At 37.8% G+C, this 15,608-nt stretch overlaps 1 pseudogene; it reads left to right on the top strand.

Annotated features, from left to right (window-relative positions):
- The first annotated feature begins 8,941 nt into the window (after window positions 1-8,941).
- Window positions 8,942-9,041, top strand: LOC120004708 (annotated as a pseudogene).
- Window positions 9,042-15,608: the final 6,567 nt, after the last annotated feature.

Below are 15,608 nucleotides of genomic sequence, written 5' to 3'. Positions count from 1 at the left end.
GCGCGAAATATATCGTGGCGCTTTTGGGTAACACATCATTAAATTTTCGGCGTTTCTAACAACAACCACCGTTATTTATTTTCTAATTAGAGACATTAACAAGAAACATTGTAAAATGTTAATATCACGGCGCTTTATGTCATAAGTGCCGTGAAACTAATTTCCCCTTTGCATCGACTGAACATGAAGAGGTAAAGTATATATGCATTTTTAAGTTTAAAGTATTGAATATCGATTAAGTACACAATATAATGTATAACGACTAACATGTGTTGTTTTCCTATTGTTACTAGACGATAAAGAGGGGAGTTCGACCTAGCCGCATTGAAATGTTCGAGCTTGGCTATGTGAAGAAAGATGAATCATATTCAAACGCATTCACGCAACAAAAAGCTGTATGATTTATTTATTTTTTCCTTATTGTTGGTCCAATTTAATATTTTTATTGAATTGTAAACTATTGATGCCCGTGTTTTTATATAGGAAGAGATACATAATCTGATCGTTGAGCGAGATGAGGGATTGAACTCCTTCGACGACGAGCACATCTTCACCCAAGTTCTCGGGCCGGATAGACCTGGGCGTGTGCGCTGTCGAGGACATGGAGTGACACCATCTTCTGAAGGTTTTACCAGTAGGTTTGGATCCTCTCAAGCTGTCCAAGAAGCGAAAAGAGCCGCTGAGATTGCACAAAGAGAAGTTGAAACGGCAAGAAAAGAACTAGAAGATTATAAGAGGATGTCGGATGAGAGAGCGAGAAAAATGGAGGAAGATGTGGCTAGGCTTACGCAGGCTTTGCTGAGATTTATAGAAAGTGGCAATGGTGATAACCTTTAATATGGTAAGTTTACTCTTTTTTTCATTTGAAGAATAGCATATAAAATGGTTCAGAAAATTTGAAAGCTCAAATCTTTGTGTGATTGAGTGTTACAGCATTAAAGTGGATGCTGTAAGTCTTCTGTATATGGCATGTTTTCTTCAATCAACTGTTATTGTTTCAAACATGTCCAAGTGCTAATCATTGTTTGGCTGGTTTGGTTACGTTATGAACATTTGATTGTTTTATGTTCTAGATATTTGTGATTTCAGTCAAAATAGGATTCAGGAGATATTTCATTTTTTTTTGTAATTTAGATTCTTTCAAACATGTGTAAGTCCTAATCATTATTTTGATAAATTGATTGCATTTTTTTTCCCAATTGTTAACTTTAGGAATTTTTATTTTTTCTCCCTTATCCATGTATGTTGTTGATTATGAGACTTGATATTATTATTTATAGGTACTGGTTAAAGTAGATGATTGTTTGGTGATGAAAGATGGGGAAGGGTGTTGCTGTTGCTGTGCTCAATTCTCTGCTTAACATTGTTGCACTGAGTTTGGCAAGACAATGAAGGTTTTGATTGCTCCTGAGCTAAATTTGTTATTAATGGAACCTTTTTATTTTGTCTTTAGATTAGTTGGATTGAGTACAAGCCAAGTTTCTATTTATATTTTGGTGCGGATAGTGGAAGTGTTTGATTATGTAAAACTATTATAATTGTTTTCATGTCATGAATGGAAATATGGAACCTTTTTATTTCTACAGGGTATTTTCATTCTTGTTATGCATTTATTTTTTTGAATGGAAATATGGAACCTTTTTATTGCTGTAGGGTATTTTCATTCCTGTTATGCATTTATTTTTCTGAAGGGGGTGTGCATAAATAAGCTCTTCTGGCTGCAGAGGCATTCATATACGCCGCTTTCGTAACCGCCGTAAATAAAATAAATATTATAGTTTTTTAAAATTTTATATATTAACGGTGCTACTAAAGCACCGGGTATTATATAAATTATTTAATATTAATTATTTATGGCGCTTACATAAGCGCCGGTATATATAACGTATTAAAAATAAAATATTTTTGTGACGTTTTAAAAGCGTCGTAACATATCAAAGAACGACGCTTCCATATACCTGAAGACTAATCCTATGGTTGAGATACCGACAGTTCTTCTTATTTTACGGCGCTTAAATAAGCGCCGTGAAATTAGAAATATAGCGACGTTACATAAAAAGCGTCGCTATATTATTAACGACACCTGTTTTAATGGCGCATGTTCGGCGTTTTCTAAAGCGCCGAAAAATACTTTTTACGGCGCTTTTTCGTTTTTAAAAAGCGCCGATAAAGACATCACTGTTGTAGTGTAGGTTGATTTAGACTTGTTTATGATTGTATTGCTAGATTCTATTGTTGATTGGAGTAGCAAGTTTGAGTAGGTGAAGTTCAAGAACTTGGAAAGTTTTGGGTAAGAGAAGGTAATGAGTTCTTGATTTATTGGATTAATTTGTGTTAGATATGTGAAATTGAAGTTGTTTGTATATTGATTGGAGGATGGGCTTACCGAATAATAGGTTGGTTGAGGCCGGGAAATTCAAGGTTGAGTATTGGTTTACATAGTTAATTTTTGGAGTACGAGGTAGGGAAATTCCACCATTTGCTATTCTCTTTGAATATGTCTTCTAATTAAGAACGTTTATCTTTCTCATTGTTCATTATAATTCGTTCTTGCCTTAATTGCACCTAAGGGAGAACAACCCCACTTTGTGATTTCTTCGTTGTATGATTTAAGTTATATTGCATACCCTACTTGTTCAATCTTCCATTGAGCATGAATTATTCTTGAACATGCATCATGTAGTAGATATATATGTAGGTTGTATGTATATCTTACTGCATCGCCATGTTGGACATGCATTGTAGTTGCATGGTAGATGCCGGGTATGTACCCGTGTATCTCCTAGTTGTGATTGATGTGAAATGTGGAATGGCGTTGGGCCATTCAGGGTTTCCTATGAGTATGGGAATGCCGGTGGGCCGAGTCAGGATTTCATATGTGCTCAAAGCACCATGCGATGATGTTGTTGGGCTGTTTAGGGTCCCGATATGTATAGGGATGCCGGTGGGACAAGTTAGGATCTCTTATGGTTTGGTTATCTACTTGTGTCTGGTGTACTGACCGACACCAAAGTGTGTGTGTGTGTGTGTACTTACCCCAAGTGTAGGGCATCGGCAAGTAATAAACCGGTGAGTCCAGTATCGATCCACGAGGAAGCAATGCAAATTTGAAGTGAATGATATGCAAACGACTAACTAACACTAATAAACTCAATGAATATCAAATAAAACCAAGTAAATGAAATGGGCCAAATGACTCGGTAGCATGAGTGATTTTTGTAATCAAAGTAAGCACGAATTGAATTTAAAACAATTAATTAAAAACCTAGTTTCTAATCCGTCCCAGTGGCTACTCGGTTCTCATACTCAAGGTATCATTGCAAACACACACAACCATACACAATGCATTGTGTGATACTATCAATCATGCATATGCAAAGAGAATTGGGATATAAGACTTCAATTCATACATGTAGGCCATTGGGTCTCTTAATCTACGATGAACGCAAAGGGATAAGCACCTAATGTTATGGATTAATGTTCCCCCTTGGGGCTCGGGTTGGCTAACACCCTAGTTTCACACTCAAAGATCAATTAACCATAACTCTCCCATGCACATTCTTAAATTAACCCAAAACCCCATCATCAATACACATAATTAATAGTTATGCAATGGAAAACTCAATTAATTAAGGAAATCATGGAATGGGTTTAAAAATTCTCAATCAAACACATTAGATGCAATCCCTAGACTAGACAATCCGAGAATACAATCAAATATGTCATTCTCGTGTATCCAATCACACAACTATCACGAAATTAAAAGAGAGAAATCGAAGCTACGATTCTTTGAGCATACCTTGAGTAATCGAAACCTTGCACCCACTGTTCGGGACTAAAAACTAGAAAGGGAACTTAGCCACTCATTATAATGAGAATAAACATCAATTTTATAGAAGAAAACCAATGTTTACAATCAAGATCACAAGAACTAAGCAAAACCCTAGAGAGAGAAAGAGAGAGAAAAACTATGGTGGCTAGATGTGGAGAGTGAATGAATGAGAAAGAAAACCCAAATCTTAGGGTTTTCCCCTCTTTTTACAAGTACAATTACCTATTTACCCTTATAAAGCTTTCTCCCATTGGTTACATTTGAGAAATACCCAAAAACCCAGCTCAATTAACCATTCTCAGAATGCAGAAATCGAGCAACTGTCCGGACGATTGAAATCTGTGTGGACGATTAAACCTTCTGGTTCCAACTGTCCAGACAGATTATGGGGTGTTTGGACAGTTTGTGTAGATTTTCATTTTTGGCTGTAGCTTCATGATTCTTTGACCTTTTTTCCCTTGGATTCAACTATCCGAACATCCAATGAAGGTGTCCGGACAATTCTTCATCTCTATGCACTTTTCTTCAGTCCCGAGAGCTTCCAACTTTGTTGGTTTAATCATATTTTCTGTAAAACCAATGAAAGGCAATCATAAGAGTAAAACTAACTTATTTAAACACAAATACATTACTTACGATACTAGAACCCCTAATTAGATGGTATTAGGACCTCAAAATAGAGGTCCGATCACACCCCCCAACTTAGACGTTGCTAGTCCCTAGCAATGCGAACACTAACTAAAAATAAAAACCTAACTCACTGACGTAGGAATCACGGTTGCATTTAGCATATGCAACAAGCCTTTAAACCCCTAGGTCACCCTAGTGGACGAGTTGTAGTCTCGTGAGGGCTTATCAGAGCGATACCCACAAACACTTGCCAAGGGATCCACCATTACTTTGAAGGCACCATAAATGATTCTTAAGTTCTCACATGCAAGAAATAGAGCTAATCCCCCAATTCCCCCGCTTAGTCAAAAACATGCAAAATCTTTGGAAAATCAATCTCAATCCCCTCAAAGATGACTGAGAACATTTTATACTATGAAAAATATATGTGCAATCAAACAAGGCAACTCAACACATTCACACAAGTAAAACCTTGTTATGGACCCTTTTGGTGTTCATAAATCCCCAATCCCAAATGCACATAAAAACATAAAAGCATTGTGGTAAGTGAATGACTTACACAATTGAATTAAATGTATGTGTTTATAAAAGATAATTTGGATGGGCATAGCTTTGAGAAAGAAATCATCTACAAGAGCAATTAGTGCATTCACCAACTCACTTGCTTACCTTGGATCAAATTCATCAAAAGGTTAAATGGGTTGTATTGTGGCTAAGGGGCAAGGTAGGAAGAATTTGGAACTAGGTAACAAATCGCAAGGTTAAGTTCAAACATGTGAGCTAAGTTCTCATTTTTTTCACCCCTTCCATTGTATCACAATTTCAAAGACTTCTCCTTCTTTACATACAAAGGATTAACTTTATTGCATACACCTCTTTTTGATGTTTTTCTTCTTCTTCTCTTTTCTATGCATTTTTTTTCTTTTCTTTTCTTTTTTTTTTTCGGAAATGAACAACAGTTATATAACAACCCTCAAATTTGTTTCCAATATGAGAAAGGGTAATATCATTGCCAACTTATTTTTTCGAAGCTCCTACTTAACCTTGCAACCAAAGGTGGGAAATATTTAAGGAAGTGGTTCACACAAGGCTTGTAAGTGAAATAAAAAGGCTTAAAGAAATTTAGGCTTATAATCACTCACAAATGAATAGGCTAGGCTCAAATCTCTCAACCTAATGAATCATTCAAGCCTAAGTTCACAAGCAAGTGGCAAAATACGAAAATCACACTTCTCAGTAATCAAATATAATGGATGCAAAGCTATTGAAGAACACGCACAACACGCATATAAGATGTCAAATGAATATCAATGAATAGCATCACCCAAAACCCAATGTATATCAATGAAGAATGGCTCAAAAGAATGAGAAGGGTTAAAAGGTAGTTTTTCAGACAAAAAGATCCAAAAACACAGTCATACAAATGCTTCAATGCCAAGATGCTTGCTCAACTACACAATTTTATATCAAACTAGGTCCCAATCATCCCAAGAAAGATTGATTACAATTATCCCACTCAATTGCATGTATTGGTTTCACAAAAGGAATTAAGAAACCTACTCTACACTTGCACATTTGAACAATAATAAGAAATTAACGTTCAAATTGGTAGTGAATCCCAAAAGCGTCTACCTATCCCTTCCCAGAGTCCATCTAGCATGTATGAACAACAAAGCACAACACAATAGGATAGAGGGTAGGAAGTCATACCATACTCTTCAAAAGTGGTTGGAATCATGAGAAATAAAACATATCATGAAAAAGTTAATACCAACCACACTATCCAAACATGACACAACAAGATTTTTTTCAAAATTTTTAAAATTTTGATATTCACAAAAACACACCAAAATAAAGCACATTTCACAATGAATTCACAATTCCCTCACCCCCCAACTTAAATGAGACATTGTCCCAAATGTCAAGAATGGAAAATAAGGCAAGAACAAATTGTGAAATGCATTGTGAACATACAAAAACACATCAAAATTAAGGGTAAGAAAATCACAACATAACACACAACCATTTCATAATTCTCACCCCCCAACTTGAATAAGTGCATAAGGAGTGAAAATTGTGAAATGGATTGTGAGCATACAAAACACACACAAAAATTGAAATCAAATCAAAACTAATCGCAACCATACTCTAGTACAAGGGTGGAATCTCCCACAAACTAGGTGGGGGTGGGATCCTTTAGATCCCGGGGAACAACCAAAGCATCAAAGTTCTCCATGAATGGTATCAAGCATTGGTCATTCACCTTAAACACTTTCCCTCCACTAGTGTCCTCAAAATCACTACTTCCATGTTGAGGAACATGGCGAACATCTAAAGATCCATTCTCCTTGGTCCTCAAATCTCCAGGAAAAAATTGTACCCGAGATTTGGGCCTCCACACTTTCCTAAATTTTCCAATAACTTTTTGCACAAAGTGACGTTTAGGAGACTTTTTCACTCCACCTACTAAAGGTTTTCTTTCCGGTCTTGGTGGATGCAATTGGGATGATTCAACTCTAAGTGTAGGAGGCTCTAATTCCTCAATGTAATCTTTCTCACAAAAAGGTTGACTAACTTTCGCACCCAATGCTAGCACACCTTCAACCGGATCCTTTGCAAGGGTTAACTCCAAATTATCCTCAATATGGGCATGGAGAAAATCTACATCCCTTATATCCCCACACTCACCCACAACCTTAGTCACACTAAAGATATTCATCTCCATGGTCATATTCCCAAAAGAAAGTTGCAGCACCCCACTCGTATAATTGATTAAGGCATTGGAAGTTGCTAGGCATGGGCGACCTAAAATGACCGAAATGGAAGTGCTAAAGCTAGTAGGAGGTTGAGTATCTAACACAATGAAATCCACGGATAGTAAAAATTATCCACTTGTACTAACACATCTTCAACAATACCCCTAGGAACCCTAACGGATCTATCGGCTAATTGCAAGGTGATCCTAGTAGGTTTCAATTCACCTAACCCCAATTTTTGATAGATTATGTACGGAAGGAGATTCACACTTGCTCCCAAGTCTAACAATGCTTGCTCCACCCTATGGCTCCCTATGACACATGAGATAGTAGGGCAACCAGGGTCTTTGTACTTTGGGAGGGTGTTGGTTTGAATAATGGAGCTTGCTTGCTCCGCTAGAAAAGCTTTCTCCTTAAGATTTAATTTCCTCTTCACTGTACACAAATCCTTAAGAAACTTGGCATAAGAGGGTATTTGCTTAATTGCATCTAGGAGAGGTATATTGATCTTAACTTGTCTAAATAACTCAAACATCTCCTTATGCAATGCCTCATTGGTGTTATTTCTTAGCCTTTGGGGAAAGGGTAGCTTGGGGATGTACTCACTCTCCTTGCTAGGCTCTACCTTATCCTCTCTTGGTTGTCTCTCACTTTCTTCTACTTGGTCTCTTTGTTTCTTAACTCTCTTTTCACTAAGCAAAATTTTCTCATTTTCACTCTTCTCTTCCTTTCTCTCTTCCACACCATTACCAAAGTCTTGCACCACATCATTTTCATCACTATTCTCAAAGGGTATAGGTCTATCCACAAATCTTCCATTCCTTAAAGTAAGGATGGATTGCACTTGCTCATGTCCACTAACCTCCCCACTCCCACTAGATGAATTTATCAATTTGGTTTGCTTTGAAGGATTAGGGTAAGGTTGAGCAGGAAATTTCCCCTTTTCATAGGTGGTGAGAGCTTGTGTGACCTTGGTCATTTGACTCCTTAAATCCTCAATTGCCCTATTGGTTTGTTCTTGAAATTTGGTGGCCTTTTGATTCTCCCCTATTTAAGCTTGCATGAAAATGTTAAGAGTGTCCTCAAGGGACCTCTTAGGGGGTGGAATATATGATTGTTGGGCTGGTTGTGCAACGCTTGGAGGAGACAATTGTTGTTGGGGTGGATTGGGGAGTGCTTGAGATTGATCATTCCCATCATTCCTGCACCCAAAGTTTTGGTGATTCCTCCAAGGGTAATTCTCATTGTAAGAATTGTTGCCTTGGTTATTGGTAGGGTAGGGCTTCCTAAAGTTTTGAGAATTGGTCCCATTGTAACCTTGCCCAAATAGGACTTCCTTACAAGCCAGTAAAGCATTACACTCATCCGTCCTATGATCCCTAATTTCACACAAAATACAAGCAACATGTTCATCAACACCAACCACATTTATAGGGGCCTTTTGTGACTCTAGGGACTCCAATTTCTTGGACAACAAAGCATGTTTAGCTTGCACATCATCATTTTCATTCAAAACAAACTTGCCACTAAAGCTTGGCATAACAACATATCGGGTTAGTGGAGGAGCTTCCCAAGATCGGGATTCCTCGCCAACCCATCAAAGAAAGTAAATGCTTTATTGGCATCTCTATTCAAAAAGTCACCTTGAGTCATAGTGGAAACCAATTTCTTTAAAGATGGAGTCAAAGATTTATGAAAGAAATCCACAATTTGGAATTTTTGAAATCCATGGTGAGGACACATAAACAACAAATCTTTAAACCTCTCCCAAGCTTGGAAGAAGGCTTCATGTTCTTTGTAATGAAAATTCATGATTTGTGTTTGGTAAGAAATGGTACGGTGAGAAGGAAAATATTTGTTGAGAAATTCTTCTAGCATTGCCGCCCAACTCGCAATGGATTGGGGGCGTAAGTTCTCAAACTATTGTTTTGCATGATCCTTCAAAGAGAATCGAAAAGGTTTGAGTCTCAAAATTTCTTGTGTGCATGTGACATCACCAAAAGTAGAACACACCGATTCAAAATCACGCACATGTGAATATGGTCGTTCCGATTCCATTCCATGGAATTTGGGAATCATTTGGAACGTGGAAGGTTTAAGGCTCACATTTTGTTGGTTCGGTGGCATGATGATGCAAGAAGGTTGAGTTTGCCTTGCGGGATGCGTAAGTTCCCTCAAAGTGCGATGCTCTTGGGCTGGGGAATGAATGTACTCCATAGGAGGAGGTGTATGAAAGTTTTGCCCAAAGTGATCATATTGTGGCACTTGTGGCATTTGAGGTATATTGTAATACATAGGAAGCACATAATTATATGGGGGAGGCATATGGTATGCGGGGGCATATTGGGAGGTTGGTAGACATTTTGTGGGGAAAATTGCGCTGCATTGTCTTGTTGAAGTGGTTGAGGTGCATTTTTTAAAGCATGCTCAACTTGAACATTTGGCAAATTTTGAGCATTTGGCGCATTTTGGGCATTGCCAACTTGGGCATCTTGCCCTTGCACCGGATTCATTAATTCATCAATGTTCACATGTTGTAAAAGACGACGCAATACATCAAGATTCATATCACCCCCATGTACACTCCCCGCATCACTCGCATTTATATCGCTACCTCTCCCATCTCTATTAGACCCACGCCCACTAACATTATCTCTAGGTTGAGACATGATGGCAAGGAACAATAGCAAGTAACACACAAAAGTAGCAATCAACCAAGTCAAGTACCACAAGATTTTTTTTTCAATCAATGAACAACCAATAACAATATCAAACAAGAACAAGAGCAAAGATAGGAATAGAGCAACAATCAATCTTAGGAACAATAACACACCAAGATGTAGAAAGTAGTGATAGAACGAAAATTACGCAAAGCTCTCTCAAACAACGTATCACTACCAAGCAGCAAAAAAGGTGACATCCATCGCCCACAGGAATCTAAGTTAGCCCCATCTGCCAAGTTCTCCTCACAATTTTTTTTCTCTTTTCAACAACTACACTAACTAAACTACACTAGAAAGCAAGTAAAATGGAGGAACGAAGTTACCCTTAAAGCGTGACCGGGCTCCTTCCTTATTTGATGGCATTTAATAGCATAAAGCTAGCATCTACAAGCCACTCAGCTCCGTCTTTGACACTCGCTTCCCTAGAAACGATGCCAAAAAACTTGATCGACACCAAAGTGTGTGTGTGTGTGTGTACTTACCCCAAGTGTAGGGTATCGGTAAGTAATAAACCGGTGAGTCCGGTATCGATCCATGAGGAAGCAATGCAAATTTGAAGTGAATGATATGCAAATGACTAACACACACTAATAGACGCAATGAATATCAAATAAAACCAAGTAAATGAAATGGGTCGAATTACTCGGTAACATGAGCGATTTTTGTAATCAAAGTAAGCACGAATTGAATTTAAAACAATTAATTAAAAACCTAGTTTCTAATCCATCCCGGTGGCTACTCGGTTCTCATACTCAAGGTATCATTGCAAACACACACAACCATACACAACGCATTGTGTGATACTATCAATCATGCATATGCAAAGAGAATTGGGATATAAGACTTCAATTCGTACATGTAGGCCATCGGGTCTCTTAATCTACGATGAACGTAAAGGGATAAGCACCTAATGTTATGGATTAATGTTCCCCCTTGGGACTCGACTTGGCTAACACCCTAGTTTCACACTCAAAGATCAATTAGCCATAACTCTCCCATACACATTCCTAAATTAACCCAAAACCCCATCATCAATACACATAATTAATAACTATGCAATGGAAAACTCAATTAATTATGGAAATCATGCAATGGGTTTAACAATTCTCAATCAAACACATTAGATGCAATCCCTAGACTAGAGAATCCAAGAATACAATCAAATATGTCATTCTCATGTATCCAATCACACAACTATCACGAAATTAAAAGAGCGAAATCGAAGCTACAATTCTTTGAGCATACCTTGAGTAATCGAAACCTTGCACCCACCGTTCGAGACTAGAAACTAGAAAGGGAACTTAGCCACTCATTATAATGAGAATAAACATCAATTTTATATAAGAAAATCAATGTTTACAATCAAGATCACAAGAACTAAGCAAAACCCTAGAGAGAGAAAGAGAGAGAAAAACTATGGTGGCTAGATGCGGAGAGTGAATGAATGAGAAAGAAAGCCCAAATCTTAGGGTTTTCCCCTCTTTTTACAAGTACAATTACCTATTTACCCTTACAAAGATTTCTCCCATTGGTTACATTTGAGAAATACCCAAAAACCCAGCTCAATTAACCATTCTCGGAATGCAGAAATCGGACAACTGTCCGGACGATTGAAATCTGTGTGGACGATTAAACCTTCTGGTTCCAACTGTCCAGACAGATTATAGGGTGTTTGGACAGTTTGTGCAGATTTTCATTTTTGGCTATAGCTTCATGATTCTTTGACCTTTTTGCCCTTGGATTCAACTATCCGAACATCCAATGAAGGTGTCCGGACAATTCTTCATCTCTATGCACTTTTCTTCAGTCTCGAAGCTTCCAACTTTGTCGGTTTAATCATATTTTCTGCAAGACCAATGAAAGGCAATCATAAGAGTAAAACTAACTTATTTAAACACAAATACATTACTTAAGATACTAGAACCCCCTAATTAGATGGTATTAAGACCTCAAAATAGAGGTCCGGTCATGTACATGATGTTAGCTATCATATTGTTGCATTTGTGCCTTTCTTTAATATTTCAGCCTTATGTTATTCACTTGCTCTTTATTATTCCCTACTGGACTTTCGCTCACCCTTTTTCTTTCTCATATTCCCTTCTCGTAGGTGAGTCTAGTTCCAGTACTAGAGTTGCGGATCAGGAGGAGGGTGCGTGACATGGATGGACCCCTGGAGAGTGATAGGACTAGATGGTTCTAAACTTTGATTATGTTATTACTATTTTGTCGTACCTATTTTCTTAGTTGAGACACATTGTGTGATATCTCTATTCGATGGTGGGATGGACCGTTGGGAGGGTGCTCCGTGTGATCGGGTCTCCCGAATCGGCCTTGTGGACTTTGTGTCCTGACGATTTCTTATGGTTGTAGGATTGCTACTTGTGTTGGTTGTTGATTATACATGTTATTGTGTGTGGGAAGAAATTATGTGTGATTGTTAGGTGGCCTGAGGCCCTACTTAGATTTGAAAATTGATTGATGATATGATTTGTTAGGTGGCCTGAGGCCCTGCTTAGACTTGAGAATTTAACTGTGATATGAATTGTTAGATGGCCGGAGGCCCTGCCTAGGTTGTGAATGTAATGCCCTGCTCTGCGTCATATGAGGCGAGGTGTGGGGGTTACTATTCTGGATGAAATACCACATCGGCCAGGGATGGGTCTTGGGTGCAGAATATAACATGCTGCAGACCTTAAACTATTGTCCAATCTTTTCTGGTATGGGCCAAGAGGGTTGGGAACTGCCAGGCTGGGCTTGGTATGGGCCAAGTTCAGTGGTTGGTGGGGAGATTGGGCTTTAGTGGGTCTGGCTGTTACAGTGAATATATTTGTGATATTGTTGCGCGTTTACTCTATGTTGGCATCTTCTGTATTATCGGAAGGTGCTATCGAAATTTTTGGTGGTGTGATGATTGAATTAATTATGGTTTGATTTAGACGGTACCAAAAGTAACGCATTCCGGGTCGGGGCGTTACATTCTCTCTATCGTGTAACCCTTTCATTGCCTCTGTTGTGCGCTGGAGATGAAGAAGATCAAGATCATAATAAAAGCAAAGATCGAACATTTGACAAAATCGAAAAATTAGATCCGTGTAAAATATTGCAAATTCAGTCAAAACCAAATCAAGAATATTGAACCTTATATTTTATGTTTCAACAAAATACCTTAAAATAAGATGATTTTAGGAGTCCTAGAGATAAGACAAAGGCAAAATCTAGTGGAGGAGAGTTGCATATATCGATTTCTTCGATTTGACAGAATGGAGAGTCAGTGAGAGCGCTCTGGAGAAGTAAAGTTTATATGTCTTGAATGAAGTCACGTGGTCTCTGCCCCTTGATAGCGATGATGTGTTAAGGTTTTGTAGGGTGTAAAATGTAATTTGACACACATAGGGATCGATTTTTTCAATCCCTTACCCTCAGCAAGGAAATCAGATATAAAGACTTATATAAGGAAAGGGAAACACTACTGCATCTATATTTTTTTATGTGCTCTCTAAATATGAGGATAAGAAGTCTGATAGGGACGGTTGGGAATCCTCTTAACATATACAGTGTATGATAATTTTAAAATATTGTCAAAAATACAAAAATATACCGTATAAAAATTAGACATTTGAGTAGATGTTGGTACTGACTACTGACGTTGAGAGGCACCTACCGCAACGCTATCGATCGTGCGTCTGCCTCTCGAGGACGCACGACAGTATGAAAATGTCAGGTGGACCAATAACTCCAACAATCCTGTTGAGACCTTATATATACTGACTTACTATAATGCCTCTTGATCTACCCCACGCTCATTGCAAAACCATGAAGATTTTTTTAACGGTTGCTCTGTTTGAGAGGTTCAGCTCCACGCAATACAAGTCTCAAATTTGCATCATTCGGGAGAAGGAAATCGGTATTTAACTTTCTTTTATTTATGCAGGGCTCTACCAACGCCTTCTATCTAGCTTCATATGTAACTCTCTTTTTTCTTCTTTTTTTTTTGTTCGGTTTCAGCATTTAGTGATGTGAAAAATAAAGGGTTAGATAAGGCGGTAAAGAGATGAGAAAGCGGAGATTAGCAAGAAGGGTTGATGTACCAGTTATAGTTTGAAGAATTTGAGAGTGATGAGAAGAAGAAACTGAGAAGTTACAAAAAAAAATACGAAAGAATGTGAGTGAGATTTGACCCAATTCACTTGAGGTATTGTCCATACTCTAGGTCCAAGGCCTGCGTGGTTTTGTGCTGGCGCCTTAAGTGTTAAATGTTAGTCTCACACTTATAAACATGTCGTTGTGGCTTATACCAAACTAATGTGAGACTTTTGTAGTTTTTACAAGTCTTAACATTCTCATACACTTGTGTGCTCAGTTGTGCGAGGCCTAACAAGTAGACTATACGTGGCGTTGTTAGGATCGAGTAAATGCTACAATATCATGTTATAATTTGAATAATTTGAGAGATATGAGAAAAAGAAGTTGAGAAGTAAGAAAAATGAGGTAAGAGATGTTTGACCCAATCCACTCGAGATATTAGCTTAATAGATGTTAGGGTGGTGATTTTTCCCTTGCTAGCTAGTGGCTTCATATCAACCTTCTCATTCACAATTTCTTCTACTTTCAAGCAAACTAGAATGAATCTATTAAAAAAAAGTCCTCACTTTCAATAGGTTTACAAAATCCTATAACCTAAAAAATATTAAAAAGTAAAATCTCGAAAGTCCAAAATTACACAAAGAATTCAAATTAGCTTAATAGATGTTAGGGTGGAGATGGAACTTTTGATAGTAGACAAATAAGTATGTGACAAACATAATCATCACTCTCAACTCAATTTTGCTTAGATGGATTCAACTATTGTATGTTTTGTATACATATGTGATTAAAGTCTTATATTGATTAACTAGAAGAACATTAAGACTTTGCTGCACCGTATTGGATAATATAATTTTAGTATCTAATGTATAAGTTAATCATTGTATAAGTTGATGTATAATTTAATCTTATCTAGTATTTGGAAAAAATATAGTGTTAAGCTTGTATATTATAATTCTTATTCAATGAGTTCCTGGAGAACTCGATGTGGAAATCCCTGCTTCAGGAAAAGTACAATCTGCTCAAGGTTATTCAAACTCCTATCAATGTCCCAAAAATGTCTAATATATGGAACAATATTCAGCGCCTTCTAGACCCACGGGGGGCAATATTGAAAAAGCCATTAAAGAAGGTTTGGCTTTCTCTGTGGGAGATGGTAAGAATGCAAGTTTTGGGAAGACCTCTGGCTTGGAAAGACCCGTTTAAAAGAGAAATTCCCACAGCTATACACTATATCTTGTCTCCAATATCAACCTGTTGAGAGATTTGGTTTTTGGGATGGTTTAAAATGGAATTGGTTATTCACTTGGAGAAGAGTCCTTTTCCAGTGGGAAGAGGTCCTTCAAAATGAGTTCTTTGACTTACTTGGAGGCACGGTTCTTTGCCCAGAAAAGAGAGAACATCATATGGAGACATACTTTTGAAGGTGATTACTCAGTTAAATCTCTCACTTCGACGGCTGTAGATCAAGAGTTACCTTTCACGTTGGTGTCCTCTACCAATGTCTGGAAACGTTGGTCCCCCCAAAGTGGACTTCTTTGTTTGGCTTGTGTGTTACAAGGGAAAATAAGCACTAGAGAGAGG

Source organism: Tripterygium wilfordii, chromosome 8 (assembly GCF_013401445.1).
Source record: "Tripterygium wilfordii isolate XIE 37 chromosome 8, ASM1340144v1, whole genome shotgun sequence".
NCBI lineage: Eukaryota > Viridiplantae > Streptophyta > Magnoliopsida > Celastrales > Celastraceae > Tripterygium > Tripterygium wilfordii.
The sequence above is the reverse complement of the archived record's forward strand: the minus strand, read 5'-3'. Positions and strand labels throughout refer to the sequence as shown.